Below are 22,882 nucleotides of genomic sequence, written 5' to 3' on the forward strand. Positions count from 1 at the left end.
GAGAGTCTGGTGCCTTAAACCAGCGCCTTAAAGCGCTCGGCCACGCTACATGCGCTGCTTGGTGCGCCAGTGTTCCTAGCATTTGTACAAACAGTGCACGCCACAGCTTCCGGTTCTGCTGGGACTGGCTGCTCATCCATCGCACTTCAAACAACTGCCCTTTTCGACTACAGAGAGCAGCGGACGTCTGCGCTCTAGGAGGCGACATTACGTGTTGGGGATGAAGTGGTAGGGCAAACTGCGGCCTGCGGAACACGAGTGAAAAAATCAAGAGAGTACTGTCATTTCGAGTACTCGTCATTGCAACGGCAGCAAGGCAAAACTTTCAAAATTGCCGTGACCAGGATTCGAACCTGGGTTATTGCGGCCACAACGCAATGTCCTAACCACTAGACGATCACGGCCACGGACGCGCCCGCGAAAGCAGCTGCCTGTAATGCAAGTGGCGATACACAGCAGAGCCTAGGCCAAGGTGTACGCCACAGCAGTGTGAGACACGGTCTCCATCACATGTATACGAGCAAATGAACGTGCCTGCGCTGTCAGGACACTAACTACAGTGGTTAGCTGCATTCACCTCCGTGGCAATGTCTTGCAGTCCCCCAAGCCTCTTGACTACAGGTATGTGGCTGGATAACAAGTGGATAGACGCTTCATCTCTCTCGCCGTCAGGTGTTGCCGTGAATCATACTTAACGTAGCTTTCTGCACGCGTCAGCGTAGCGTCAGTCGAGCAAAGTCGAGACAAGTCGCATAAGAGGAGCAACAAAAACGCGCGATTCCGGTACCGGGAATCGAACCCGGGCCTCCTGGGTGAGAGCCAGGTATCCTAGCCACTAGACCACACCGGATAACGACGGCAGTGCTCTTTCCAGCGAACGCAGCAGCCACCCACGGTTAACTGACGACAACTGTAAAAAATCCGCTCTCTCGCGTTATAGAACGGCGTGCCCCGGACGCATTTCGGGGAGACGGACGCCAGCAATGATGAGAGCAAAAGGTGCCTACAAATCCTGTCGTTGCACCACGCACTGTTCTACGGCAATTCACCAAGCAGACGCTCACGCCTTGTTGTGCTGTTTCCTTTGCGGGCAATGAGTGCACCTGCCTTCGACACAGGAAACATTACACGTTTGGCAGGAGTGGGATTGGAACCCACGCCTCCGAAGAGAATGGTGCCTGAAACCAGCGCCTTAGACCGCTCGGCCACGCTACCTACACAACACGCGCGTCACAAGAGCTGCGTCCTACCCCACGAGAACACACCGCAACGGCACAAAAATGAGACGTAAAAAGTGGCAACGGTGGGATTCGAACCCACGCCTCCGAAGAGACTGGTGCCTAAAACCAGCGCCTTAGACCGCTCGGCCACGTTACCGTTGGAGCAGCAGCCGCAAAACGTTTCGTTTGTACTACAAAGATCACTTCGAAATGGAAGTATCTTGGCAATTGCCGTGCCATGTATTTCCACTGCTCTCCCACTGGAAGCGTCTCTTTAGGCCATCCACAGCAAGAAAAAGCCGTGCCCGCCGTATGGTAGCGACGCCACTTGTCTGTAGCTGTCGCAGTTAAGGAGACAGCGTCAAGAGACGTTTTCGTGCCGTGACCAGGTTTCGAACCTGGGCTTTCCGTAACCACTAAAGTATCGTAGCTGTAACTGTCAGGCGGAGCTAGAATGCTCCATGTATCAAACATATGTGAGCTCAAGGAGGTTACACTTGAAGAAAAAGCGGCAGCTTAACGCGATCACAGCAAAGCCCCCGGCAGCTACGGGATTCGAAACCGCGCCTACAGAGAGTCTGGTGCCTTAAACCAGCGCCTTAAAGCGCTCGGCCACGCTACATGCGCTGCTTGGTGCGCCAGTGTTCCTAGCATTTGTACAAACAGTGCACGCCACAGCTTCCGGTTCTGCTGGGACTGGCTGCTCATCCATCGCACTTCAAACAACTGCCCTTTTCGACTACAGAGAGCAGCGGACGTCTGCGCTCTAGGAGGCGACATTACGTGTTGGGGATGAAGTGGTAGGGCAAACTGCGGCCTGCGGAACACGAGTGAAAAAATCAAGAGAGTACTGTCATTTCGAGTACTCGTCATTGCAACGGCAGCAAGGCAAAACTTTCAAAATTGCCGTGACCAGGATTCGAACCTGGGTTATTGCGGCCACAACGCAATGTCCTAACCACTAGACGATCACGGCCACGGACGCGCCCGCGAAAGCAGCTGCCTGTAATGCAAGTGGCGATACACAGCAGAGCCTAGGCCAAGGTGTACGCCACAGCAGTGTGAGACACGGTCTCCATCACATGTATACGAGCAAATGAACGTGCCTGCGCTGTCAGGACACTAACTACAGTGGTTAGCTGCATTCACCTCCGTGGCAATGTCTTGCAGTCCCCCAAGCCTCTTGACTACAGGTATGTGGCTGGATAACAAGTGGATAGACGCTTCATCTCTCTCGCCGTCAGGTGTTGCCGTGAATCATACTTAACGTAGCTTTCTGCACGCGTCAGCGTAGCGTCAGTCGAGCAAAGTCGAGACAAGTCGCATAAGAGGAGCAACAAAAACGCGCGATTCCGGTACCGGGAATCGAACCCGGGCCTCCTGGGTGAGAGCCAGGTATCCTAGCCACTAGACCACACCGGATAACGACGGCAGTGCTCTTTCCAGCGAACGCAGCAGCCACCCACGGTTAACTGACGACAACTGTAAAAAATCCGCTCTCTCGCGTTATAGAACGGCGTGCCCCGGACGCATTTCGGGGAGACGGACGCCAGCAATGATGAGAGCAAAAGGTGCCTACAAATCCTGTCGTTGCACCACGCACTGTTCTACGGCAATTCACCAAGCAGACGCTCACGCCTTGTTGTGCTGTTTCCTTTGCGGGCAATGAGTGCACCTGCCTTCGACACAGGAAACATTACACGTTTGGCAGGAGTGGGATTGGAACCCACGCCTCCGAAGAGAATGGTGCCTGAAACCAGCGCCTTAGACCGCTCGGCCACGCTACCTACACAACACGCGCGTCACAAGAGCTGCGTCCTACCCCACGAGAACACACCGCAACGGCACAAAAATGAGACGTAAAAAGTGGCAACGGTGGGATTCGAACCCACGCCTCCGAAGAGACTGGTGCCTAAAACCAGCGCCTTAGACCGCTCGGCCACGTTACCGTTGGAGCAGCAGCCGCAAAACGTTTCGTTTGTACTACAAAGATCACTTCGAAATGGAAGTATCTTGGCAATCGCCGTGCCATGTATTTCCACTGCTCTCCCACTGGAAGCGTCTCTTTAGGCCATCCACAGCAAGAAAAAGCCGTGCCCGCCGTATGGTAGCGACGCCACTTGTCTGTAGCTGTCGCAGTTAAGGAGACAGCGTCAAGAGACGTTTTCGTGCCGTGACCAGGTTTCGAACCTGGGCTTTCCGTAACCACTAAAGTATCGTAGCTGTAACTGTCAGGCGGAGCTAGAATGCTCCATGTATCAAACATATGTGAGCTCAAGGAGGTTACACTTGAAGAAAAAGCGGCAGCTTAACGCGATCACAGCAAAGCCCCCGGCAGCTACGGGATTCGAAACCGCGCCTACAGAGAGTCTGGTGCCTTAAACCAGCGCCTTAAAGCGCTCGGCCACGCTACATGCGCTGCTTGGTGCGCCAGTGTTCCTAGCATTTGTACAAACAGTGCACGCCACAGCTTCCGGTTCTGCTGGGACTGGCTGCTCATCCATCGCACTTCAAACAACTGCCCTTTTCGACTACAGAGAGCAGCGGACGCCTGCGCTCTAGGAGGCGACATTACGTGTTGGGGATGAAGTGGTAGGGCAAACTGCGGCCTGCGGAACACGAGTGAAAAAATCAAGAGAGTACTGTCATTTCGAGTACTCGTCATTGCAACGGCAGCAAGGCAAAACTTTCAAAATTGCCGTGACCAGGATTCGAACCTGGGTTATTGCGGCCACAACGCAATGTCCTAACCACTAGACGATCACGGCCACGGACGCGCCCGCGAAAGCAGCTGCCTGTAATGCAAGTGGCGATACACAGCAGAGCCTAGGCCAAGGTGTACGCCACAGCAGTGTGAGACACGGTCTCCATCACATGTATACGAGCAAATGAACGTGCCTGCGCTGTCAGGACACTAACTACAGTGGTTAGCTGCATTCACCTCCGTGGCAATGTCTTGCAGTCCCCCAAGCCTCTTGACTACAGGTATGTGGCTGGATAACAAGTGGATAGACGCTTCATCTCTCTCGCCGTCAGGTGTTGCCGTGAATCATACTTAACGTAGCTTTCTGCACGCGTCAGCGTAGCGTCAGTCGAGCAAAGTCGAGACAAGTCGCATAAGAGGAGCAACAAAAACGCGCGATTCCGGTACCGGGAATCGAACCCGGGCCTCCTGGGTGAGAGCCAGGTATCCTAGCCACTAGACCACACCGGATAACGACGGCAGTGCTCTTTCCAGCGAACGCAGCAGCCACCCACGGTTAACTGACGACAACTGTAAAAAATCCGCTCTCTCGCGTTATAGAACGGCGTGCCCCGGACGCATTTCGGGGAGACGGACGCCAGCAATGATGAGAGCAAAAGGTGCCTACAAATCCTGTCGTTGCACCACGCACTGTTCTACGGCAATTCACCAAGCAGACGCTCACGCCTTGTTGTGCTGTTTCCTTTGCGGGCAATGAGTGCACCTGCCTTCGACACAGGAAACATTACACGTTTGGCAGGAGTGGGATTGGAACCCACGCCTCCGAAGAGAACGGTGCCTGAAACCAGCGCCTTAGACCGCTCGGCCACGCTACCTACACAACACGCGCGTCACAAGAGCTGCGTCCTACCCCACGAGAACACACCGCAACGGCACAAAAATGAGACGTAAAAAGTGGCAACGGTGGGATTCGAACCCACGCCTCCGAAGAGACTGGTGCCTAAAACCAGCGCCTTAGACCGCTCGGCCACGTTACCGTTGGAGCAGCAGCCGCAAAACGTTTCGTTTGTACTACAAAGATCACTTCGAAATGGAAGTATCTTGGCAATCGCCGTGCCATGTATTTCCACTGCTCTCCCACTGGAAGCGTCTCTTTAGGCCATCCACAGCAAGAAAAAGCCGTGCCCGCCGTATGGTAGCGACGCCACTTGTCTCTAGCTGTCGCAGTTAAGGAGACAGCGTCAAGAGACGTTTTCGTGCCGTGACCAGGTTTCGAACCTGGGCTTTCCGTAACCACTAAAGTATCGTAGCTGTAACTGTCAGGCGGAGCTAGAATGCTCCATGTATCAAACATATGTGAGCTCAAGGAGGTTACACTTGAAGAAAAAGCGGCAGCTTAACGCGATCACAGCAAAGCCCCCGGCAGCTACGGGATTCGAAACCGCGCCTACAGAGAGTCTGGTGCCTTAAACCAGCGCCTTAAAGCGCTCGGCCACGCTACATGCGCTGCTTGGTGCGCCAGTGTTCCTAGCATTTGTACAAACAGTGCACGCCACAGCTTCCGGTTCTGCTGGGACTGGCTGCTCATCCATCGCACTTCAAACAACTGCCCTTTTCGACTACAGAGAGCAGCGGACGTCTGCGCTCTAGGAGGCGACATTACGTGTTGGGGATGAAGTGGTAGGGCAAACTGCGGCCTGCGGAACACGAGTGAAAAAATCAAGAGAGTACTGTCATTTCGAGTACTCGTCATTGCAACGGCAGCAAGGCAAAACTTTCAAAATTGCCGTGACCAGGATTCGAACCTGGGTTATTGCGGCCACAACGCAATGTCCTAACCACTAGACGATCACGGCCACGGACGCGCCCGCGAAAGCAGCTGCCTGTAATGCAAGTGGCGATACACAGCAGAGCCTAGGCCAAGGTGTACGCCACAGCAGTGTGAGACACGGTCTCCATCACATGTATACGAGCAAATGAACGTGCCTGCGCTGTCAGGACACTAACTACAGTGGTTAGCTGCATTCACCTCCGTGGCAATGTCTTGCAGTCCCCCAAGCCTCTTGACTACAGGTATGTGGCTGGATAACAAGTGGATAGACGCTTCATCTCTCTCGCCGTCAGGTGTTGCCGTGAATCATACTTAACGTAGCTTTCTGCACGCGTCAGCGTAGCGTCAGTCGAGCAAAGTCGAGACAAGTCGCATAAGAGGAGCAACAAAAACGCGCGATTCCGGTACCGGGAATCGAACCCGGGCCTCCTGGGTGAGAGCCAGGTATCCTAGCCACTAGACCACACCGGATAACGACGGCAGTGCTCTTTCCAGCGAACGCAGCAGCCACCCACGGTTAACTGACGACAACTGTAAAAAATCCGCTCTCTCGCGTTATAGAACGGCGTGCCCCGGACGCATTTCGGGGAGACGGACGCCAGCAATGATGAGAGCAAAAGGTGCCTACAAATCCTGTCGTTGCACCACGCACTGTTCTACGGCAATTCACCAAGCAGACGCTCACGCCTTGTTGTGCTGTTTCCTTTGCGGGCAATGAGTGCACCTGCCTTCGACACAGGAAACATTACACGTTTGGCAGGAGTGGGATTGGAACCCACGCCTCCGAAGAGAATGGTGCCTGAAACCAGCGCCTTAGACCGCTCGGCCACGCTACCTACACAACACGCGCGTCACAAGAGCTGCGTCCTACCCCACGAGAACACACCGCAACGGCACAAAAATGAGACGTAAAAAGTGGCAACGGTGGGATTCGAACCCACGCCTCCGAAGAGACTGGTGCCTAAAACCAGCGCCTTAGACCGCTCGGCCACGTTACCGTTGGAGCAGCAGCCGCAAAACGTTTCGTTTGTACTACAAAGATCACTTCGAAATGGAAGTATCTTGGCAATCGCCGTGCCATGTATTTCCACTGCTCTCCCACTGGAAGCGTCTCTTTAGGCCATCCACAGCAAGAAAAAGCCGTGCCCGCCGTATGGTAGCGACGCCACTTGTCTGTAGCTGTCGCAGTTAAGGAGACAGCGTCAAGAGACGTTTTCGTGCCGTGACCAGGTTTCGAACCTGGGCTTTCCGTAACCACTAAAGTATCGTAGCTGTAACTGTCAGGCGGAGCTAGAATGCTCCATGTATCAAACATATGTGAGCTCAAGGAGGTTACACTTGAAGAAAAAGCGGCAGCTTAACGCGATCACAGCAAAGCCCCCGGCAGCTACGGGATTCGAAACCGCGCCTACAGAGAGTCTGGTGCCTTAAACCAGCGCCTTAAAGCGCTCGGCCACGCTACATGCGCTGCTTGGTGCGCCAGTGTTCCTAGCATTTGTACAAACAGTGCACGCCACAGCTTCCGGTTCTGCTGGGACTGGCTGCTCATCCATCGCACTTCAAACAACTGCCCTTTTCGACTACAGAGAGCAGCGGACGTCTGCGCTCTAGGAGGCGACATTACGTGTTGGGGATGAAGTGGTAGGGCAAACTGCGGCCTGCGGAACACGAGTGAAAAAATCAAGAGAGTACTGTCATTTCGAGTGCTCGTCATTGCAACGGCAGCAAGGCAAAACTTTCAAAATTGCCGTGACCAGGATTCGAACCTGGGTTATTGCGGCCACAACGCAATGTCCTAACCACTAGACGATCACGGCCACGGACGCGCCCGCGAAAGCAGCTGCCTGTAATGCAAGTGGCGATACACAGCAGAGCCTAGGCCAAGGTGTACGCCACAGCAGTGTGAGACACGGTCTCCATCACATGTATACGAGCAAATGAACGTGCCTGCGCTGTCAGGACACTAACTACAGTGGTTAGCTGCATTCACCTCCGTGGCAATGTCTTGCAGTCCCCCAAGCCTCTTGACTACAGGTATGTGGCTGGATAACAAGTGGATAGACGCTTCATCTCTCTCGCCGTCAGGTGTTGCCGTGAATCATACTTAACGTAGCTTTCTGCACGCGTCAGCGTAGCGTCAGTCGAGCAAAGTCGAGACAAGTCGCATAAGAGGAGCAACAAAAACGCGCGATTCCGGTACCGGGAATCGAACCCGGGCCTCCTGGGTGAGAGCCAGGTATCCTAGCCACTAGACCACACCGGATAACGACGGCAGTGCTCTTTCCAGCGAACGCAGCAGCCACCCACGGTTAACTGACGACAACTGTAAAAAATCCGCTCTCTCGCGTTATAGAACGGCGTGCCCCGGACGCATTTCGGGGAGACGGACGCCAGCAATGATGAGAGCAAAAGGTGCCTACAAATCCTGTCGTTGCACCACGCACTGTTCTACGGCAATTCACCAAGCAGACGCTCACGCCTTGTTGTGCTGTTTCCTTTGCGGGCAATGAGTGCACCTGCCTTCGACACAGGAAACATTACACGTTTGGCAGGAGTGGGATTGGAACCCACGCCTCCGAAGAGAATGGTGCCTGAAACCAGCGCCTTAGACCGCTCGGCCACGCTACCTACACAACACGCGCGTCACAAGAGCTGCGTCCTACCCCACGAGAACACACCGCAACGGCACAAAAATGAGACGTAAAAAGTGGCAACGGTGGGATTCGAACCCACGCCTCCGAAGAGACTGGTGCCTAAAACCAGCGCCTTAGACCGCTCGGCCACGTTACCGTTGGAGCAGCAGCCGCAAAACGTTTCGTTTGTACTACAAAGATCACTTCGAAATGGAAGTATCTTGGCAATCGCCGTGCCATGTATTTCCACTGCTCTCCCACTGGAAGCGTCTCTTTAGGCCATCCACAGCAAGAAAAAGCCGTGCCCGCCGTATGGTAGCGACGCCACTTGTCTGTAGCTGTCGCAGTTAAGGAGACAGCGTCAAGAGACGTTTTCGTGCCGTGACCAGGTTTCGAACCTGGGCTTTCCGTAACCACTAAAGTATCGTAGCTGTAACTGTCAGGCGGAGCTAGAATGCTCCATGTATCAAACATATGTGAGCTCAAGGAGGTTACACTTGAAGAAAAAGCGGCAGCTTAACGCGATCACAGCAAAGCCCCCGGCAGCTACGGGATTCGAAACCGCGCCTACAGAGAGTCTGGTGCCTTAAACCAGCGCCTTAAAGCGCTCGGCCACGCTACATGCGCTGCTTGGTGCGCCAGTGTTCCTAGCATTTGTACAAACAGTGCACGCCACAGCTTCCGGTTCTGCTGGGACTGGCTGCTCATCCATCGCACTTCAAACAACTGCCCTTTTCGACTACAGAGAGCAGCGGACGTCTGCGCTCTAGGAGGCGACATTACGTGTTGGGGATGAAGTGGTAGGGCAAACTGCGGCCTGCGGAACACGAGTGAAAAAATCAAGAGAGTACTGTCATTTCGAGTGCTCGTCATTGCAACGGCAGCAAGGCAAAACTTTCAAAATTGCCGTGACCAGGATTCGAACCTGGGTTATTGCGGCCACAACGCAATGTCCTAACCACTAGACGATCACGGCCACGGACGCGCCCGCGAAAGCAGCTGCCTGTAATGCAAGTGGCGATACACAGCAGAGCCTAGGCCAAGGTGTACGCCACAGCAGTGTGAGACACGGTCTCCATCACATGTATACGAGCAAATGAACGTGCCTGCGCTGTCAGGACACTAACTACAGTGGTTAGCTGCATTCACCTCCGTGGCAATGTCTTGCAGTCCCCCAAGCCTCTTGACTACAGGTATGTGGCTGGATAACAAGTGGATAGACGCTTCATCTCTCTCGCCGTCAGGTGTTGCCGTGAATCATACTTAACGTAGCTTTCTGCACGCGTCAGCGTAGCGTCAGTCGAGCAAAGTCGAGACAAGTCGCATAAGAGGAGCAACAAAAACGCGCGATTCCGGTACCGGGAATCGAACCCGGGCCTCCTGGGTGAGAGCCAGGTATCCTAGCCACTAGACCACACCGGATAACGACGGCAGTGCTCTTTCCAGCGAACGCAGCAGCCACCCACGGTTAACTGACGACAACTGTAAAAAATCCGCTCTCTCGCGTTATAGAACGGCGTGCCCCGGACGCATTTCGGGGAGACGGACGCCAGCAATGATGAGAGCAAAAGGTGCCTACAAATCCTGTCGTTGCACCACGCACTGTTCTACGGCAATTCACCAAGCAGACGCTCACGCCTTGTTGTGCTGTTTCCTTTGCGGGCAATGAGTGCACCTGCCTTCGACACAGGAAACATTACACGTTTGGCAGGAGTGGGATTGGAACCCACGCCTCCGAAGAGAATGGTGCCTGAAACCAGCGCCTTAGACCGCTCGGCCACGCTACCTACACAACACGCGCGTCACAAGAGCTGCGTCCTACCCCACGAGAACACACCGCAACGGCACAAAAATGAGACGTAAAAAGTGGCAACGGTGGGATTCGAACCCACGCCTCCGAAGAGACTGGTGCCTAAAACCAGCGCCTTAGACCGCTCGGCCACGTTACCGTTGGAGCAGCAGCCGCAAAACGTTTCGTTTGTACTACAAAGATCACTTCGAAATGGAAGTATCTTGGCAATCGCCGTGCCATGTATTTCCACTGCTCTCCCACTGGAAGCGTCTCTTTAGGCCATCCACAGCAAGAAAAAGCCGTGCCCGCCGTATGGTAGCGACGCCACTTGTCTGTAGCTGTCGCAGTTAAGGAGACAGCGTCAAGAGACGTTTTCGTGCCGTGACCAGGTTTCGAACCTGGGCTTTCCGTAACCACTAAAGTATCGTAGCTGTAACTGTCAGGCGGAGCTAGAATGCTCCATGTATCAAACATATGTGAGCTCAAGGAGGTTACACTTGAAGAAAAAGCGGCAGCTTAACGCGATCACAGCAAAGCCCCCGGCAGCTACGGGATTCGAAACCGCGCCTACAGAGAGTCTGGTGCCTTAAACCAGCGCCTTAAAGCGCTCGGCCACGCTACATGCGCTGCTTGGTGCGCCAGTGTTCCTAGCATTTGTACAAACAGTGCACGCCACAGCTTCCGGTTCTGCTGGGACTGGCTGCTCATCCATCGCACTTCAAACAACTGCCCTTTTCGACTACAGAGAGCAGCGGACGTCTGCGCTCTAGGAGGCGACATTACGTGTTGGGGATGAAGTGGTAGGGCAAACTGCGGCCTGCGGAACACGAGTGAAAAAATCAAGAGAGTACTGTCATTTCGAGTACTCGTCATTGCAACGGCAGCAAGGCAAAACTTTCAAAATTGCCGTGACCAGGATTCGAACCTGGGTTATTGCGGCCACAACGCAATGTCCTAACCACTAGACGATCACGGCCACGGACGCGCCCGCGAAAGCAGCTGCCTGTAATGCAAGTGGCGATACACAGCAGAGCCTAGGCCAAGGTGTACGCCACAGCAGTGTGAGACACGGTCTCCATCACATGTATACGAGCAAATGAACGTGCCTGCGCTGTCAGGACACTAACTACAGTGGTTAGCTGCATTCACCTCCGTGGCAATGTCTTGCAGTCCCCCAAGCCTCTTGACTACAGGTATGTGGCTGGATAACAAGTGGATAGACGCTTCATCTCTCTCGCCGTCAGGTGTTGCCGTGAATCATACTTAACGTAGCTTTCTGCACGCGTCAGCGTAGCGTCAGTCGAGCAAAGTCGAGACAAGTCGCATAAGAGGAGCAACAAAAACGCGCGATTCCGGTACCGGGAATCGAACCCGGGCCTCCTGGGTGAGAGCCAGGTATCCTAGCCACTAGACCACACCGGATAACGACGGCAGTGCTCTTTCCAGCGAACGCAGCAGCCACCCACGGTTAACTGACGACAACTGTAAAAAATCCGCTCTCTCGCGTTATAGAACGGCGTGCCCCGGACGCATTTCGGGGAGACGGACGCCAGCAATGATGAGAGCAAAAGGTGCCTACAAATCCTGTCGTTGCACCACGCACTGTTCTACGGCAATTCACCAAGCAGACGCTCACGCCTTGTTGTGCTGTTTCCTTTGCGGGCAATGAGTGCACCTGCCTTCGACACAGGAAACATTACACGTTTGGCAGGAGTGGGATTGGAACCCACGCCTCCGAAGAGAATGGTGCCTGAAACCAGCGCCTTAGACCGCTCGGCCACGCTACCTACACAACACGCGCGTCACAAGAGCTGCGTCCTACCCCACGAGAACACACCGCAACGGCACAAAAATGAGACGTAAAAAGTGGCAACGGTGGGATTCGAACCCACGCCTCCGAAGAGACTGGTGCCTAAAACCAGCGCCTTAGACCGCTCGGCCACGTTACCGTTGGAGCAGCAGCCGCAAAACGTTTCGTTTGTACTACAAAGATCACTTCGAAATGGAAGTATCTTGGCAATCGCCGTGCCATGTATTTCCACTGCTCTCCCACTGGAAGCGTCTCTTTAGGCCATCCACAGCAAGAAAAAGCCGTGCCCGCCGTATGGTAGCGACGCCACTTGTCTGTAGCTGTCGCAGTTAAGGAGACAGCGTCAAGAGACGTTTTCGTGCCGTGACCAGGTTTCGAACCTGGGCTTTCCGTAACCACTAAAGTATCGTAGCTGTAACTGTCAGGCGGAGCTAGAATGCTCCATGTATCAAACATATGTGAGCTCAAGGAGGTTACACTTGAAGAAAAAGCGGCAGCTTAACGCGATCACAGCAAAGCCCCCGGCAGCTACGGGATTCGAAACCGCGCCTACAGAGAGTCTGGTGCCTTAAACCAGCGCCTTAAAGCGCTCGGCCACGCTACATGCGCTGCTTGGTGCGCCAGTGTTCCTAGCATTTGTACAAACAGTGCACGCCACAGCTTCCGGTTCTGCTGGGACTGGCTGCTCATCCATCGCACTTCAAACAACTGCCCTTTTCGACTACAGAGAGCAGCGGACGTCTGCGCTCTAGGAGGCGACATTACGTGTTGGGGATGAAGTGGTAGGGCAAACTGCGGCCTGCGGAACACGAGTGAAAAAATCAAGAGAGTACTGTCATTTCGAGTGCTCGTCATTGCAACGGCAGCAAGGCAAAACTTTCAAAATTGCCGTGACCAGGATTCGAACCTGGGTTATTGCGGCCACAACGCAATGTCCTAACCACTAGACGATCACGGCCACGGACGCGCCCGCGAAAGCAGCTGCCTGTAATGCAAGTGGCGATACACAGCAGAGCCTAGGCCAAGGTGTACGCCACAGCAGTGTGAGACACGGTCTCCATCACATGTATACGAGCAAATGAACGTGCCTGCGCTGTCAGGACACTAACTACAGTGGTTAGCTGCATTCACCTCCGTGGCAATGTCTTGCAGTCCCCCAAGCCTCTTGACTACAGGTATGTGGCTGGATAACAAGTGGATAGACGCTTCATCTCTCTCGCCGTCAGGTGTTGCCGTGAATCATACTTAACGTAGCTTTCTGCACGCGTCAGCGTAGCGTCAGTCGAGCAAAGTCGAGACAAGTCGCATAAGAGGAGCAACAAAAACGCGCGATTCCGGTACCGGGAATCGAACCCGGGCCTCCTGGGTGAGAGCCAGGTATCCTAGCCACTAGACCACACCGGATAACGACGGCAGTGCTCTTTCCAGCGAACGCAGCAGCCACCCACGGTTAACTGACGACAACTGTAAAAAATCCGCTCTCTCGCGTTATAGAACGGCGTGCCCCGGACGCATTTCGGGGAGACGGACGCCAGCAATGATGAGAGCAAAAGGTGCCTACAAATCCTGTCGTTGCACCACGCACTGTTCTACGGCAATTCACCAAGCAGACGCTCACGCCTTGTTGTGCTGTTTCCTTTGCGGGCAATGAGTGCACCTGCCTTCGACACAGGAAACATTACACGTTTGGCAGGAGTGGGATTGGAACCCACGCCTCCGAAGAGAATGGTGCCTGAAACCAGCGCCTTAGACCGCTCGGCCACGCTACCTACACAACACGCGCGTCACAAGAGCTGCGTCCTACCCCACGAGAACACACCGCAACGGCACAAAAATGAGACGTAAAAAGTGGCAACGGTGGGATTCGAACCCACGCCTCCGAAGAGACTGGTGCCTAAAACCAGCGCCTTAGACCGCTCGGCCACGTTACCGTTGGAGCAGCAGCCGCAAAACGTTTCGTTTGTACTACAAAGATCACTTCGAAATGGAAGTATCTTGGCAATCGCCGTGCCATGTATTTCCACTGCTCTCCCACTGGAAGCGTCTCTTTAGGCCATCCACAGCAAGAAAAAGCCGTGCCCGCCGTATGGTAGCGACGCCACTTGTCTGTAGCTGTCGCAGTTAAGGAGACAGCGTCAAGAGACGTTTTCGTGCCGTGACCAGGTTTCGAACCTGGGCTTTCCGTAACCACTAAAGTATCGTAGCTGTAACTGTCAGGCGGAGCTAGAATGCTCCATGTATCAAACATATGTGAGCTCAAGGAGGTTACACTTGAAGAAAAAGCGGCAGCTTAACGCGATCACAGCAAAGCCCCCGGCAGCTACGGGATTCGAAACCGCGCCTACAGAGAGTCTGGTGCCTTAAACCAGCGCCTTAAAGCGCTCGGCCACGCTACATGCGCTGCTTGGTGCGCCAGTGTTCCTAGCATTTGTACAAACAGTGCACGCCACAGCTTCCGGTTCTGCTGGGACTGGCTGCTCATCCATCGCACTTCAAACAACTGCCCTTTTCGACTACAGAGAGCAGCGGACGTCTGCGCTCTAGGAGGCGACATTACGTGTTGGGGATGAAGTGGTAGGGCAAACTGCGGCCTGCGGAACACGAGTGAAAAAATCAAGAGAGTACTGTCATTTCGAGTGCTCGTCATTGCAACGGCAGCAAGGCAAAACTTTCAAAATTGCCGTGACCAGGATTCGAACCTGGGTTATTGCGGCCACAACGCAATGTCCTAACCACTAGACGATCACGGCCACGGACGCGCCCGCGAAAGCAGCTGCCTGTAATGCAAGTGGCGATACACAGCAGAGCCTAGGCCAAGGTGTACGCCACAGCAGTGTGAGACACGGTCTCCATCACATGTATACGAGCAAATGAACGTGCCTGCGCTGTCAGGACACTAACTACAGTGGTTAGCTGCATTCACCTCCGTGGCAATGTCTTGCAGTCCCCCAAGCCTCTTGACTACAGGTATGTGGCTGGATAACAAGTGGATAGACGCTTCATCTCTCTCGCCGTCAGGTGTTGCCGTGAATCATACTTAACGTAGCTTTCTGCACGCGTCAGCGTAGCGTCAGTCGAGCAAAGTCGAGACAAGTCGCATAAGAGGAGCAACAAAAACGCGCGATTCCGGTACCGGGAATCGAACCCGGGCCTCCTGGGTGAGAGCCAGGTATCCTAGCCACTAGACCACACCGGATAACGACGGCAGTGCTCTTTCCAGCGAACGCAGCAGCCACCCACGGTTAACTGACGACAACTGTAAAAAATCCGCTCTCTCGCGTTATAGAACGGCGTGCCCCGGACGCATTTCGGGGAGACGGACGCCAGCAATGATGAGAGCAAAAGGTGCCTACAAATCCTGTCGTTGCACCACGCACTGTTCTACGGCAATTCACCAAGCAGACGCTCACGCCTTGTTGTGCTGTTTCCTTTGCGGGCAATGAGTGCACCTGCCTTCGACACAGGAAACATTACACGTTTGGCAGGAGTGGGATTGGAACCCACGCCTCCGAAGAGAATGGTGCCTGAAACCAGCGCCTTAGACCGCTCGGCCACGCTACCTACACAACACGCGCGTCACAAGAGCTGCGTCCTACCCCACGAGAACACACCGCAACGGCACAAAAATGAGACGTAAAAAGTGGCAACGGTGGGATTCGAACCCACGCCTCCGAAGAGACTGGTGCCTAAAACCAGCGCCTTAGACCGCTCGGCCACGTTACCGTTGGAGCAGCAGCCGCAAAACGTTTCGTTTGTACTACAAAGATCACTTCGAAATGGAAGTATCTTGGCAATCGCCGTGCCATGTATTTCCACTGCTCTCCCACTGGAAGCGTCTCTTTAGGCCATCCACAGCAAGAAAAAGCCGTGCCCGCCGTATGGTAGCGACGCCACTTGTCTGTAGCTGTCGCAGTTAAGGAGACAGCGTCAAGAGACGTTTTCGTGCCGTGACCAGGTTTCGAACCTGGGCTTTCCGTAACCACTAAAGTATCGTAGCTGTAACTGTCAGGCGGAGCTAGAATGCTCCATGTATCAAACATATGTGAGCTCAAGGAGGTTACACTTGAAGAAAAAGCGGCAGCTTAACGCGATCACAGCAAAGCCCCCGGCAGCTACGGGATTCGAAACCGCGCCTACAGAGAGTCTGGTGCCTTAAACCAGCGCCTTAAAGCGCTCGGCCACGCTACATGCGCTGCTTGGTGCGCCAGTGTTCCTAGCATTTGTACAAACAGTGCACGCCACAGCTTCCGGTTCTGCTGGGACTGGCTGCTCATCCATCGCACTTCAAACAACTGCCCTTTTCGACTACAGAGAGCAGCGGACGTCTGCGCTCTAGGAGGCGACATTACGTGTTGGGGATGAAGTGGTAGGGCAAACTGCGGCCTGCGGAACACGAGTGAAAAAATCAAGAGAGTACTGTCATTTCGAGTGCTCGTCATTGCAACGGCAGCAAGGCAAAACTTTCAAAATTGCCGTGACCAGGATTCGAACCTGGGTTATTGCGGCCACAACGCAATGTCCTAACCACTAGACGATCACGGCCACGGACGCGCCCGCGAAAGCAGCTGCCTGTAATGCAAGTGGCGATACACAGCAGAGCCTAGGCCAAGGTGTACGCCACAGCAGTGTGAGACACGGTCTCCATCACATGTATACGAGCAAATGAACGTGCCTGCGCTGTCAGGACACTAACTACAGTGGTTAGCTGCATTCACCTCCGTGGCAATGTCTTGCAGTCCCCCAAGCCTCTTGACTACAGGTATGTGGCTGGATAACAAGTGGATAGACGCTTCATCTCTCTCGCCGTCAGGTGTTGCCGTGAATCATACTTAACGTAGCTTTCTGCACGCGTCAGCGTAGCGTCAGTCGAGCAAAGTCGAGACAAGTCGCATAAGAGGAGCAACAAAAACGCGCGATTCCGGTACCGGGAATCGAACCCGGGCCTCCTGGGTGAGAGCCAGGTATCCTAGCCACTAGACCACACCGGATAACGACGGCAGTGCTCTTTCCAGCGAACGCAGCAGCCACCCACGGTTAACTGACGACAACTGTAAAAAATCCGCTCTCTCGCGTTATAGAACGGCGTGCCCCGGACGCATTTCGGGGAGACGGACGCCAGCAATGATGAGAGCAAAAGGTGCCTACAAATCCTGTCGTTGCACCACGCACTGTTCTACGGCAATTCACCAAGCAGACGCTCACGCCTTGTTGTGCTGTTTCCTTTGCGGGCAATGAGTGCACCTGCCTTCGACACAGGAAACATTACACGTTTGGCAGGAGTGGGATTGGAACCCACGCCTCCGAAGAGAATGGTGCCTGAAACCAGCGCCTTAGACCGCTCGGCCACGCTACCTACACAACACGCGCGTCACAAGAGCTGCGTCCTACCCCACGAGAACACACCGCAACGGCACAAAAATGAGACGTAAAAAGTGGCAACGGTGGGATTCGAACCCACGCCTCCGAAGAGACTGGTGCCTAAAACCAGCGCCTTAGACCGCTCGGCCACGTTACCGTTGGAGCAGCAGCCGCAAAACGTTTCGTTTGTACTACAAAGATCACTTCGAAATGGAAGTATCTTGGCAATCGCCGTGCCATGTATTTCCACTGCTCTCCCACTGGAAGCGTCTCTTTAGGCCATCCACAGCAAGAAAAAGCCGTGCCCGCCGTATGGTAGCGACGCCACTTGTCTGTAGCTGTCGCAGTTAAGGAGACAGCGTCAAGAGACGTTTTCGTGCCGTGACCAGGTTTCGAACCTGGGCTTTCCGTAACCACTAAAGTATCGTAGCTGTAACTGTCAGGCGGAGCTAGAATGCTCCATGTATCAAACATATGTGAGCTCAAGGAGGTTACACTTGAAGAAAAAGCGGCAGCTTAACGCGATCACAGCAAAGCCCCCGGCAGCTACGGGATTCGAAACCGCGCCTACAGAGAGTCTGGTGCCTTAAACCAGCGCCTTAAAGCGCTCGGCCACGCTACATGCGCTGCTTGGTGCGCCAGTGTTCCTAGCATTTGTACAAACAGTGCACGCCACAGCTTCCGGTTCTGCTGGGACTGGCTGCTCATCCATCGCACTTCAAACAACTGCCCTTTTCGACTACAGAGAGCAGCGGACGTCTGCGCTCTAGGAGGCGACATTACGTGTTGGGGATGAAGTGGTAGGGCAAACTGCGGCCTGCGGAACACGAGTGAAAAAATCAAGAGAGTACTGTCATTTCGAGTGCTCGTCATTGCAACGGCAGCAAGGCAAAACTTTCAAAATTGCCGTGACCAGGATTCGAACCTGGGTTATTGCGGCCACAACGCAATGTCCTAACCACTAGACGATCACGGCCACGGACGCGCCCGCGAAAGCAGCTGCCTGTAATGCAAGTGGCGATACACAGCAGAGCCTAGGCCAAGGTGTACGCCACAGCAGTGTGAGACACGGTCTCCATCACATGTATACGAGCAAATGAACGTGCCTGCGCTGTCAGGACACTAACTACAGTGGTTAGCTGCATTCACCTCCGTGGCAATGTCTTGCAGTCCCCCAAGCCTCTTGACTACAGGTATGTGGCTGGATAACAAGTGGATAGACGCTTCATCTCTCTCGCCGTCAGGTGTTGCCGTGAATCATACTTAACGTAGCTTTCTGCACGCGTCAGCGTAGCGTCAGTCGAGCAAAGTCGAGACAAGTCGCATAAGAGGAGCAACAAAAACGCGCGATTCCGGTACCGGGAATCGAACCCGGGCCTCCTGGGTGAGAGCCAGGTATCCTAGCCACTAGACCACACCGGATAACGACGGCAGTGCTCTTTCCAGCGAACGCAGCAGCCACCCACGGTTAACTGACGACAACTGTAAAAAATCCGCTCTCTCGCGTTATAGAACGGCGTGCCCCGGACGCATTTCGGGGAGACGGACGCCAGCAATGATGAGAGCAAAAGGTGCCTACAAATCCTGTCGTTGCACCACGCACTGTTCTACGGCAATTCACCAAGCAGACGCTCACGCCTTGTTGTGCTGTTTCCTTTGCGGGCAATGAGTGCACCTGCCTTCGACACAGGAAACATTACACGTTTGGCAGGAGTGGGATTGGAACCCACGCCTCCGAAGAGAATGGTGCCTGAAACCAGCGCCTTAGACCGCTCGGCCACGCTACCTACACAACACGCGCGTCACAAGAGCTGCGTCCTACCCCACGAGAACACACCGCAACGGCACAAAAATGAGACGTAAAAAGTGGCAACGGTGGGATTCGAACCCACGCCTCCGAAGAGACTGGTGCCTAAAACCAGCGCCTTAGACCGCTCGGCCACGTTACCGTTGGAGCAGCAGCCGCAAAACGTTTCGTTTGTACTACAAAGATCACTTCGAAATGGAAGTATCTTGGCAATCGCCGTGGCCATGTATTTCCACTGCTCTCCCACTGGAAGCGTCTCTTTAGGCCATCCACAGCAAGAAAAAGCCGTGCCCGCCGTATGGTAGCGACGCCACTTGTCTGTAGCTGTCGCAGTTAAGGAGACAGCGTCAAGAGACGTTTTCGTGCCGTGACCAGGTTTCGAACCTGGGCTTTCCGTAACCACTAAAGTATCGTAGCTGTAACTGTCAGGCGGAGCTAGAATGCTCCATGTATCAAACATATGTGAGCTCAAGGAGGTTACACTTGAAGAAAAAGCGGCAGCTTAACGCGATCACAGCAAAGCCCCCGGCAGCTACGGGATTCGAAACCGCGCCTACAGAGAGTCTGGTGCCTTAAACCAGCGCCTTAAAGCGCTCGGCCACGCTACATGCGCTGCTTGGTGCGCCAGTGTTCCTAGCATTTGTACAAACAGTGCACGCCACAGCTTCCGGTTCTGCTGGGACTGGCTGCTCATCCATCGCACTTCAAACAACTGCCCTTTTCGACTACAGAGAGCAGCGGACGTCTGCGCTCTAGGAGGCGACATTACGTGTTGGGGATGAAGTGGTAGGGCAAACTGCGGCCTGCGGAACACGAGTGAAAAAATCAAGAGAGTACTGTCATTTCGAGTACTCGTCATTGCAACGGCAGCAAGGCAAAACTTTCAAAATTGCCGTGACCAGGATTCGAACCTGGGTTATTGCGGCCACAACGCAATGTCCTAACCACTAGACGATCACGGCCACGGACGCGCCCGCGAAAGCAGCTGCCTGTAATGCAAGTGGCGATACACAGCAGAGCCTAGGCCAAGGTGTACGCCACAGCAGTGTGAGACACGGTCTCCATCACATGTATACGAGCAAATGAACGTGCCTGCGCTGTCAGGACACTAACTACAGTGGTTAGCTGCATTCACCTCCGTGGCAATGTCTTGCAGTCCCCCAAGCCTCTTGACTACAGGTATGTGGCTGGATAACAAGTGGATAGACGCTTCATCTCTCTCGCCGTCAGGTGTTGCCGTGAATCATACTTAACGTAGCTTTCTGCACGCGTCAGCGTAGCGTCAGTCGAGCAAAGTCGAGACAAGTCGCATAAGAGGAGCAACAAAAACGCGCGATTCCGGTACCGGGAATCGAACCCGGGCCTCCTGGGTGAGAGCCAGGTATCCTAGCCACTAGACCACACCGGATAACGACGGCAGTGCTCTTTCCAGCGAACGCAGCAGCCACCCACGGTTAACTGACGACAACTGTAAAAAATCCGCTCTCTCGCGTTATAGAACGGCGTGCCCCGACGCATTTCGGGGAGACGGACGCCAGCAATGATGAGAGCAAAAGGTGCCTACAAATCCTGTCGTTGCACCACGCACTGTTCTACGGCAATTCACCAAGCAGACGCTCACGCCTTGTTGTGCTGTTTCCTTTTGCGGGCAATGAGTGCACCTGCCTTCGACACAGGAAACATTACACGTTTGGCAGGAGTGGGATTGGAACCCACGCCTCCGAAGAGAATGGTGCCTGAAACCAGCGCCTTAGACCGCTCGGCCACGCTACCTACACAACACGCGCGTCACAAGAGCTTGCGTCCTACCCCACGAGAACACACCGCAACGGCACAAAAATGAGACGTAAAAAGTGGCAACGGTGGGATTCGAACCCACGCCTCCGAAGAGACTGGTGCCTAAAACCAGCGCCTTAGACCGCTCGGCCACGTTACCGTTGGAGCAGCAGCCGCAAACGTTTCGTTGTACTACAAAGATCACTTCGAAATGGAAGTATCTTGGCAATCGCCGTGCCATGTATTTCCACTGCTCTCCCACTGGAAGCGTCTCTTTAGGCCATCCACAGCAAGAAAAAGCCGTGCCCGCCGTATGGTAGCGACGCCACTTGTCTGTAGCTGTCGCAGTTAAGGAGACAGCGTCAAGAGACGTTTTCGTGCCGTGACCAGGTTTCGAACCTGGGCTTTCCGTAACCACTAAAGTATCGTAGCTGTAACTGTCAGGCGGAGCTAGAATGCTCCATGTATCAAACATATGTGAGCTCAAGGAGGTTACACTTGAAGAAAAAGCGGCAGCTTAACGCGATCACAGCAAAGCCCCCGGCAGCTACGGGATTCGAAACCGCGCCTACAGAGAGTCTGGTGCCTTAAACCAGCGCCTTAAAGCGCTCGGCCACGCTACATGCGCTGCTTGGTGCGCCAGTGTTCCTAGCATTTGTACAAACAGTGCACGCCACAGCTTCCGTTCTGCTGGGACTGGCTGCTCATCCATCGCACTTCAAACAACTGCCCTTTTCGACTACAGAGAGCAGCGGACGTCTGCGCTCTAGGAGGCGACATTACGTGTTGGGGATGAAGTGGTAGGGCAAACTGCGGCCTGCGGAACACGAGTGAAAAAATCAAGAGAGTACTGTCATTTCGAGTACTCGTCATTGCAACGGCAGCAAGGCAAAACTTTCAAAATTGCCGTGACCAGGATTCGAACCTGGGTTATTGCGGCCACAACGCAATGTCCTAACCACTAGACGATCACGGCCACGGACGCGCCCGCGAAAGCAGCTGCCTGTAATGCAAGTGGCGATACACAGCAGAGCCTAGGCCAAGGTGTACGCCACAGCAGTGTGAGACACGGTCTCCATCACATGTATACGAGCAAATGAACGTGCCTGCGCTGTCAGGACACTAACTACAGTGGTTAGCTGCATTCACCTCCGTGGCAATGTCTTGCAGTCCCCAAGCCTCTTGACTACAGGTATGTGGCTGGATAACAAGTGGATAGACGCTTCATCTCTCTCGCCGTCAGGTGTTGCCGTGAATCATACTTAACGTAGCTTTCTGCACGCGTCAGCGTAGCGTCAGTCGAGCAAAGTCGAGACAAGTCGCATAAGAGGAGCAACAAAAACGCGCGATTCCGGTACCGGGAATCGAACCCGGGCCTCCTGGGTGAGAGCCAGGTATCCTAGCCACTAGACCACACCGGATAACGACGGCAGTGCTCTTTCCAGCGAACGCAGCAGCCACCCACGGTTAACTGACGACAACTGTAAAAAATCCGCTCTCTCGCGTTATAGAACGGCGTGCCCCGGACGCATTTCGGGGAGACGGACGCCAGCAATGATGAGAGCAAAAGGTGCCTACAAATCCTGTCGTTGCACCACGCACTGTTCTACGGCAATTCACCAAGCAGACGCTCACGCCTTGTTGTGCTGTTTCCTTTGCGGGCAATGAGTGCACCTGCCTTCGACACAGGAAACATTACACGTTTGGCAGGAGTGGGATTGGAACCCACGCCTCCGAAGAGAATGGTGCCTGAAACCAGCGCCTTAGACCGCTCGGCCACGCTACCTACACAACACGCGCGTCACAAGAGCTGCGTCCTACCCCACGAGAACACACCGCAACGGCACAAAAATGAGACGTAAAAAGTGGCAACGGTGGGATTCGAACCCACGCCTCCGAAGAGACTGGTGCCTAAAACCAGCGCCTTAGACCGCTCGGCCACGTTACCGTT

General features: G+C 54.3%; 39 non-coding genes across 39 annotated transcripts; all 39 read right to left on the reverse strand.

The window, feature by feature from the left end:
* Positions 1 to 332: 332 nt before the first annotated feature.
* On the reverse strand, positions 333 to 404 carry Trnah-gug. The gene has a single exon. It is a non-coding gene; the product is annotated as a tRNA-His (tRNA).
* A 374-nt stretch (positions 405 to 778) lies between these two features.
* Positions 779 to 850, reverse strand: Trnae-cuc. The gene has a single exon. It is a non-coding gene; the product is annotated as a tRNA-Glu (tRNA).
* A 445-nt stretch (positions 851 to 1,295) lies between these two features.
* Positions 1,296 to 1,377, reverse strand: Trnal-uag. The gene has a single exon. It is a non-coding gene; the product is annotated as a tRNA-Leu (tRNA).
* A 747-nt stretch (positions 1,378 to 2,124) lies between these two features.
* Trnah-gug lies at positions 2,125 to 2,196 on the reverse strand. Its single transcript has one exon. It is a non-coding gene; the product is annotated as a tRNA-His (tRNA).
* A 374-nt stretch (positions 2,197 to 2,570) lies between these two features.
* On the reverse strand, positions 2,571 to 2,642 carry Trnae-cuc. The gene has a single exon. It is a non-coding gene; the product is annotated as a tRNA-Glu (tRNA).
* Positions 2,643 to 3,087: 445 nt separating this feature from the next.
* Trnal-uag lies at positions 3,088 to 3,169 on the reverse strand. Its single transcript has one exon. It is a non-coding gene; the product is annotated as a tRNA-Leu (tRNA).
* Positions 3,170 to 3,916: 747 nt separating this feature from the next.
* Trnah-gug lies at positions 3,917 to 3,988 on the reverse strand. Its single transcript has one exon. It is a non-coding gene; the product is annotated as a tRNA-His (tRNA).
* A 374-nt stretch (positions 3,989 to 4,362) lies between these two features.
* On the reverse strand, positions 4,363 to 4,434 carry Trnae-cuc. Its single transcript has one exon. It is a non-coding gene; the product is annotated as a tRNA-Glu (tRNA).
* A 445-nt stretch (positions 4,435 to 4,879) lies between these two features.
* On the reverse strand, positions 4,880 to 4,961 carry Trnal-uag. Its single transcript has one exon. It is a non-coding gene; the product is annotated as a tRNA-Leu (tRNA).
* A 747-nt stretch (positions 4,962 to 5,708) lies between these two features.
* On the reverse strand, positions 5,709 to 5,780 carry Trnah-gug. The gene has a single exon. It is a non-coding gene; the product is annotated as a tRNA-His (tRNA).
* A 374-nt stretch (positions 5,781 to 6,154) lies between these two features.
* Positions 6,155 to 6,226, reverse strand: Trnae-cuc. Its single transcript has one exon. It is a non-coding gene; the product is annotated as a tRNA-Glu (tRNA).
* A 445-nt stretch (positions 6,227 to 6,671) lies between these two features.
* On the reverse strand, positions 6,672 to 6,753 carry Trnal-uag. The gene has a single exon. It is a non-coding gene; the product is annotated as a tRNA-Leu (tRNA).
* Positions 6,754 to 7,500: 747 nt separating this feature from the next.
* On the reverse strand, positions 7,501 to 7,572 carry Trnah-gug. Its single transcript has one exon. It is a non-coding gene; the product is annotated as a tRNA-His (tRNA).
* Positions 7,573 to 7,946: 374 nt separating this feature from the next.
* Positions 7,947 to 8,018, reverse strand: Trnae-cuc. The gene has a single exon. It is a non-coding gene; the product is annotated as a tRNA-Glu (tRNA).
* A 445-nt stretch (positions 8,019 to 8,463) lies between these two features.
* Trnal-uag lies at positions 8,464 to 8,545 on the reverse strand. Its single transcript has one exon. It is a non-coding gene; the product is annotated as a tRNA-Leu (tRNA).
* A 747-nt stretch (positions 8,546 to 9,292) lies between these two features.
* Trnah-gug lies at positions 9,293 to 9,364 on the reverse strand. Its single transcript has one exon. It is a non-coding gene; the product is annotated as a tRNA-His (tRNA).
* Positions 9,365 to 9,738: 374 nt separating this feature from the next.
* On the reverse strand, positions 9,739 to 9,810 carry Trnae-cuc. Its single transcript has one exon. It is a non-coding gene; the product is annotated as a tRNA-Glu (tRNA).
* Positions 9,811 to 10,255: 445 nt separating this feature from the next.
* Trnal-uag lies at positions 10,256 to 10,337 on the reverse strand. Its single transcript has one exon. It is a non-coding gene; the product is annotated as a tRNA-Leu (tRNA).
* Positions 10,338 to 11,084: 747 nt separating this feature from the next.
* On the reverse strand, positions 11,085 to 11,156 carry Trnah-gug. Its single transcript has one exon. It is a non-coding gene; the product is annotated as a tRNA-His (tRNA).
* A 374-nt stretch (positions 11,157 to 11,530) lies between these two features.
* On the reverse strand, positions 11,531 to 11,602 carry Trnae-cuc. Its single transcript has one exon. It is a non-coding gene; the product is annotated as a tRNA-Glu (tRNA).
* A 445-nt stretch (positions 11,603 to 12,047) lies between these two features.
* Positions 12,048 to 12,129, reverse strand: Trnal-uag. Its single transcript has one exon. It is a non-coding gene; the product is annotated as a tRNA-Leu (tRNA).
* Positions 12,130 to 12,876: 747 nt separating this feature from the next.
* Positions 12,877 to 12,948, reverse strand: Trnah-gug. Its single transcript has one exon. It is a non-coding gene; the product is annotated as a tRNA-His (tRNA).
* Positions 12,949 to 13,322: 374 nt separating this feature from the next.
* On the reverse strand, positions 13,323 to 13,394 carry Trnae-cuc. The gene has a single exon. It is a non-coding gene; the product is annotated as a tRNA-Glu (tRNA).
* Positions 13,395 to 13,839: 445 nt separating this feature from the next.
* Positions 13,840 to 13,921, reverse strand: Trnal-uag. The gene has a single exon. It is a non-coding gene; the product is annotated as a tRNA-Leu (tRNA).
* A 747-nt stretch (positions 13,922 to 14,668) lies between these two features.
* Trnah-gug lies at positions 14,669 to 14,740 on the reverse strand. The gene has a single exon. It is a non-coding gene; the product is annotated as a tRNA-His (tRNA).
* A 374-nt stretch (positions 14,741 to 15,114) lies between these two features.
* On the reverse strand, positions 15,115 to 15,186 carry Trnae-cuc. The gene has a single exon. It is a non-coding gene; the product is annotated as a tRNA-Glu (tRNA).
* A 445-nt stretch (positions 15,187 to 15,631) lies between these two features.
* Positions 15,632 to 15,713, reverse strand: Trnal-uag. The gene has a single exon. It is a non-coding gene; the product is annotated as a tRNA-Leu (tRNA).
* A 747-nt stretch (positions 15,714 to 16,460) lies between these two features.
* Positions 16,461 to 16,532, reverse strand: Trnah-gug. The gene has a single exon. It is a non-coding gene; the product is annotated as a tRNA-His (tRNA).
* A 374-nt stretch (positions 16,533 to 16,906) lies between these two features.
* Trnae-cuc lies at positions 16,907 to 16,978 on the reverse strand. Its single transcript has one exon. It is a non-coding gene; the product is annotated as a tRNA-Glu (tRNA).
* A 445-nt stretch (positions 16,979 to 17,423) lies between these two features.
* Positions 17,424 to 17,505, reverse strand: Trnal-uag. The gene has a single exon. It is a non-coding gene; the product is annotated as a tRNA-Leu (tRNA).
* Positions 17,506 to 18,252: 747 nt separating this feature from the next.
* On the reverse strand, positions 18,253 to 18,324 carry Trnah-gug. The gene has a single exon. It is a non-coding gene; the product is annotated as a tRNA-His (tRNA).
* A 374-nt stretch (positions 18,325 to 18,698) lies between these two features.
* Trnae-cuc lies at positions 18,699 to 18,770 on the reverse strand. The gene has a single exon. It is a non-coding gene; the product is annotated as a tRNA-Glu (tRNA).
* Positions 18,771 to 19,215: 445 nt separating this feature from the next.
* Positions 19,216 to 19,297, reverse strand: Trnal-uag. The gene has a single exon. It is a non-coding gene; the product is annotated as a tRNA-Leu (tRNA).
* A 748-nt stretch (positions 19,298 to 20,045) lies between these two features.
* Positions 20,046 to 20,117, reverse strand: Trnah-gug. The gene has a single exon. It is a non-coding gene; the product is annotated as a tRNA-His (tRNA).
* Positions 20,118 to 20,491: 374 nt separating this feature from the next.
* On the reverse strand, positions 20,492 to 20,563 carry Trnae-cuc. The gene has a single exon. It is a non-coding gene; the product is annotated as a tRNA-Glu (tRNA).
* A 446-nt stretch (positions 20,564 to 21,009) lies between these two features.
* Trnal-uag lies at positions 21,010 to 21,091 on the reverse strand. The gene has a single exon. It is a non-coding gene; the product is annotated as a tRNA-Leu (tRNA).
* A 744-nt stretch (positions 21,092 to 21,835) lies between these two features.
* On the reverse strand, positions 21,836 to 21,907 carry Trnah-gug. Its single transcript has one exon. It is a non-coding gene; the product is annotated as a tRNA-His (tRNA).
* A 373-nt stretch (positions 21,908 to 22,280) lies between these two features.
* Positions 22,281 to 22,352, reverse strand: Trnae-cuc. The gene has a single exon. It is a non-coding gene; the product is annotated as a tRNA-Glu (tRNA).
* Positions 22,353 to 22,797: 445 nt separating this feature from the next.
* Trnal-uag lies at positions 22,798 to 22,879 on the reverse strand. Its single transcript has one exon. It is a non-coding gene; the product is annotated as a tRNA-Leu (tRNA).
* Positions 22,880 to 22,882: the final 3 nt, after the last annotated feature.

This window comes from Schistocerca piceifrons, unplaced genomic scaffold (genome assembly GCF_021461385.2).
Source record: "Schistocerca piceifrons isolate TAMUIC-IGC-003096 unplaced genomic scaffold, iqSchPice1.1 HiC_scaffold_350, whole genome shotgun sequence".
Lineage (NCBI taxonomy): Eukaryota > Metazoa > Arthropoda > Insecta > Orthoptera > Acrididae > Schistocerca > Schistocerca piceifrons.